Source organism: Penaeus chinensis, chromosome 40 (assembly GCF_019202785.1).
Source record: "Penaeus chinensis breed Huanghai No. 1 chromosome 40, ASM1920278v2, whole genome shotgun sequence".
Taxonomy (NCBI): domain Eukaryota; kingdom Metazoa; phylum Arthropoda; class Malacostraca; order Decapoda; family Penaeidae; genus Penaeus; species Penaeus chinensis.
This window is the reverse complement of record NC_061858.1, coordinates 19,468,789-19,473,788: the sequence shown is the minus strand read 5'-3', so window position 1 is coordinate 19,473,788 and position 5,000 is coordinate 19,468,789. Positions and strand designations below refer to the sequence as shown.

Genomic DNA, 5,000 nt, shown 5'->3' with positions numbered 1-5,000 from the left:
TAATATTGGTAATGCGTTGCTTATTTAATAAGCACTAGAGGAGGTCAGTAAATTGAAAGCTGAAAAGGGCCTCCCATTACCTCAGCCTTCCACGTGGGGCGTCACCCTCATGGCATAAATAGGACTTTTTTTCTCTTTTTTTTTCGTTTGAATTCTTCTTGTTTCGTCGTTTTATCAGTGTTCAAACTCCCTTCGCTAAAGAAGGAACGTGTCGATAAGATTTCATCTACATCATGAAATTGAACAATTCCCTCCCTTCCCCCCCCCCCTACCCCCTTCCCATCCCTCCCCTTTCTATTCATAAGGCTTTGTTTTCGATATCTAATCGATAATATGTTTGTGTGTATACCCCTCGCTACGTTTTACTGAATGTAAAAGAGTCCCTTTGACAACACCGTCGGAACGGCAATATCCTCGGAATATGTGTGCATATTACTTCTTTTTACAGTTGCTACTAATTCCGGTTTGGTTTTAAATTCATTTACGGTATTATGGCATTTCGTAGTAGTAGATGCTGAAAGGTATACAAAAAAAAAAAAAAAAAAAAAAAAAAATCATCTGCATGTTCTAAAAAGAAAACAAAAGAAAAGAAAAACAGAAACAAAGACAAAATGGAGTGAAAAAAACACGAAAATAATTCTTAAAAATCCCATCGCGCTAGTACCACATTACAAAAAACGAACAAAAAAAACAAAACAAAACAAAACAACCAAACAAAAATGGAAAATGTTCTTGGGGGAAGCAACCTGTCAAGTCAAAAAGGGCTGAGGACTTCGAGGGGGAACTTCGCAGTTTCTACTTCGGCTGTCTTGCCCTTGCCTCCTCCTTCCAGATGCTAAGGTGCTGATGTCAGGATACGTAAAGGATGTCAAATTCGTTCTTGGTAGGTCGTTACTTTTTTTGTTTTTACTTGTTTAGTTACTCACATTTTTTAAATCGTCTTTCCTTGTTTTTGTTTCGTTTTGGATCCGTTTGTCTTTTGTTGTTTAAAATCGCGTTGGATCTGGATGCTTTTAATAATTCTTTATCTATATATATTTCAAAAATAAAATTTCCGTCTTCTTCATCACCTTTCCCTCTTCTATTTCAGATCCTCAAAAGATCCCCAACCACTAAACCATGACATACGAGAAACCTTTTAGAATTTGATTTAGACGTTCATTTTGGTGCTGCTTCAAACTGTCGTGTTTGCCCAGAACTAAAAAAATTAGCCACTTTAGTGTTTACTGTTATTTTCGCGTTAGGGCAAGAAAACAAACAAACAAAATAAAAAAAATGAAAATAACAAAGAAGCATTAAAATAAAAATAGAGAGAAAAAGAAAATTATAAGTAGAGAAATTATAATAGTAGTAGTAGTAGTAGTATTAGTATTAGTAGTAGTAGTAGTAGTAGTAGTAGTAGTAGTAGTAGTAGCAGCAGCAGCAGCAGCAGCAGCAGCAGCAGCAGTAGTAGTAGTAGTAGTAGTTGTAGTAGTAGTAGTAGTAGTAGTAGTAGTAGTAGAAGTAGTAGTAGTAGTAGTAGTAGTAGTAGTAGTAGTAGTAGTAGTAGTAGTAGTAGTAGTAGTAGTAGTAGTAGTAGTAATAATAATAAAAATAATAATCAATGTACCTTGTCCGATATTTTAAAATTAAAAGTTAGGATTATCTTCTTAGTTTCTTTCAATATGTTTCCTTAAGAAAGAACACACACGCGTGTCTGAATTCTAAACCGCGGCTTTGGCTTGCAGATACATACCTAAATAAATATAATCGATAAAAAAGAAAAAAAAGAAAAATAAGAGGGAAGTTTATGGCCAATTTATATGAATATTAAAAAAAAAAAAAAAAATCCAAGCATAATCGTTAGTGTCAAACTTAGACTAAAATCTAAAAAAAAAACAAAAAAAAACAAACAAAAACCGGAAAGCGACCGAGAGATATTAATTAATAGAGGGGTCCCACTATCGCATTAAGAATTCGTTATAAACATCAGTTCCTTTTATAGGCTTCGGTTATAGGCTGCATAATGCGGGCGGGTATATTGTAAGCGAATCGGCTACAGGTTGTGATTAGTTTGAAGTCGTCCTGTATTCATTTTTTCTTTATTTTTATTTTTTTTGTTGAAGATGTGGAGGTCCATGCTAAATCGGGTGTGTGTTTAGGGTGTGTCTGTATGGATGTACATGCACAGACACAGACACACTCAGACACGCATATTGAAACACACACATTCACACGTTCACACGCACAGCATACGCACATGCGCGCGCGCAAACACACAAACAAACAAACACACACACACACACACACACACACACACACACACACACACACACACACACACACACACGCACACTCAAAATACCCCACACAATAGACACATACGCACAATCACAATACACCCACAGCCACGGTCGTAAGGACACAAGGATGAACAAAAACAAACAATAAAACAAAAATGGACGCTTCGGCGCGCTCAGCTCGACCCTCATGCTAAGGGAATGCAAACTAATATAGGAATGGTTAACTCTAAAATGAAATACAAAGAACTTAATATATATTAAACATAGAAACAAAAGATATAATGGTTAATGACCGCGTAGTTTATAATAGTCACACATCTCCAATGCAGAGAGTAGGCCTATATACCTAATACGGCTAAAACAAATAAAAAAATGAGCCTATCACTGTAAGTCATATCTCTTATTTGATTACACTTGCTTAAAGTTACAGTGAAATACAGTTACAGTGACACAATAAGTATCACTTTGTTTGTCTTCTCCATACGACCTTCAGCAGTGACAAGCTCATTCATAATATTTCACACAGTTAGGTAAAAAACAGACTCTGGGTGACTTTAACACGACTTTTAACTGCGTCGAATCTCAGTATAATGGTTATATCATGAAACTGGAGGGAAAAACTGGAATATATTCTCAACTGCGGCAATGATATCTATGGCATACACTCTACCTGTCACGGCTCATGCATCAGTACGCAACTTATTATCATTTTCACAAGTATATGTATATATATATATATTTATATGTATATGTATATATTTATTTATTTTTTTCTTGTTAACAATGGAGAGCGTCAGGAAACCTATAGACACTCGAGGTGCGTCCAAAAAAGCTTAATACAATAATATAAATCATCTTTCAGAGTGAAGGATATCACACACCTCTGTCCATGCTTACATCTGGCAGCGCTGCAGGAGGGTGACGTCACTATTTAAGGTGACGTCACAACGAATCATATCTATGACGTCATGATTCCAACAATGACAAGTGCAAAAACCTGGAGAAAAATACGCTGTCAATGCTAAAAGATGGACGGAGGGTGGATCTGGTGTGTGAAAGCCAATTAATTTGAGTAGATCATTGCATAATGACAATCGTGTAACCATAATACAAGTGGAGTATATAAATACAATTCAGTAGACATTATATAAAAAGACAGAATCACTTGTAGCAGTTTTACGTTACCTTTAGCGGGTTGGTTCATTCAAGTTCCCTCTCACTGCATACAAAATAAACAATAGCACCTATTTGAAACGTTACCTACAATATTTTTAAAAAAGGATCATATTTTTTTTTCGGAAAAAATCGCCAGGTTTACACTTCGTCGCTAGATATGTACAGTACAATAAAAAGAGTCAACGACATATTTTTGCCTGTTTACGCATGGCATCTCGGGCAACACATCAAATCTGTGGCTCTTTTACTTCGCTAATGAAAAGCTCTCACGTTCCGGCAAAAGAAAATGAATTATTCAAAATCTAACATGTAAACATTTTTTTTGTAATAACTGTACACCGTTGTGTCTATCGTATGAAATGAGGGAAAGTAAAACAAATTCTGAAACAGTTTCAGTAACCATTAAAACTAACCTTCCTAACAAACATTGCCACAAGCAAATCTTACGTTGAGAATATTTACACACTAGAATTAATATAACAATTCTTTGATAAAAATAAGAAAATCACGGTCTTCATCACTCCTTGTTCTCGTCTAAAAACATCATCTATCCCGAGTTTTTATTTTTTGGTTCATAGTTGTCCCGTTTCTCGTCCTTGAACCACTGACATCAAAAAAATGTCTACAATATTATTGTCTATGCTCGAAAACTCGTTCCCATTTTCTCTCATCCCTCATAACTAGTCCCGTTTTCTTCCCGGAGTAACTCTTCTAAAATGCGTGGGCTCGCAGACGGCGCTGTGTCCAATTCCACCCGTGTGTGATAAGCTCGGCAGACAGAAGGCTAAGGGCACCCCGTCCTTCCTCCCTACGTACATCCTGCCACAGTGACGTCGCGTGCTTCCTCCCCAGGTACGGAGAGCTGGTGTCCTTCCCCTTCAGATTGGTGTCCCGGTGTATGAATCTGTCGGGGAAAGTGGGGGGCGTGAGTAAAGAATAAGTGGAAAATTGAATACATTTTGACTTCACGAATATTTACGTCATTAAAGACATTTTTGTCCCAGTGCATCTTGTGATTAATCAATAAGCAATAACAACAACAACGGCAAAAAATCTTACACAAGAACAAAATAAGGATTTCAGCATATGTATAAAGTACTTTTTTTTTTTTAATCACTCATAGCCTTATTCTGCGAAGAACGTACTTGCTATTCAGTGCTGAGGCTTATGAGAGAGAAAATCAGGTGATCATCAGATGCATATCCAAGGGAAAAAAATAATTCACACGTGTCCTTTTTTTTTTTTTTTTTTTTTTTTTTTTTTTTTTTTTTTGAGAAGAAAGTTCATGAACCATAGTCGTCAGAAGCGCCTCATGACATTGAAGGTCGTCCGTGGGCATCACTCATGACACACACACCTACTCAGCGCTTAATCGGAACGTTCATGAACATTGTTCGTATGTGTTACCATTAGAGCAGGTTTTCTTAGCTTTGTTGAAGATTATTGTTGGGAATAGTTCTGAAGGCAGGACGGTAGGGGGGGATGGGGAGCACTGACCCCCGCCCTGGAGCGGACCACTGCAGAGGAAGAGAACATGTATTA

General features: G+C 36.8%; 1 long non-coding RNA gene across 2 annotated transcripts in view; it reads right to left on the bottom strand.

The window, feature by feature from the left end:
* Positions 1 to 2,069: 2,069 nt before the first annotated feature.
* Positions 2,070 to 5,000, bottom strand: part of LOC125047019 — a 4,447-nt gene continuing 1,516 nt past the window's right edge. Inside the window, exons 2-3 of one of the 2 annotated variants that reach the window (XR_007116697.1) lie at positions 4,518 to 4,975; positions 2,070 to 4,362 (exon numbers count right to left, since the gene is read on the bottom strand). This is a non-coding gene — a long non-coding RNA (uncharacterized LOC125047019). Of the gene's footprint in view, positions 4,363 to 4,517 lie in introns of both variants that reach the window. The other variant, XR_007116696.1, reaches the window with a different exon arrangement.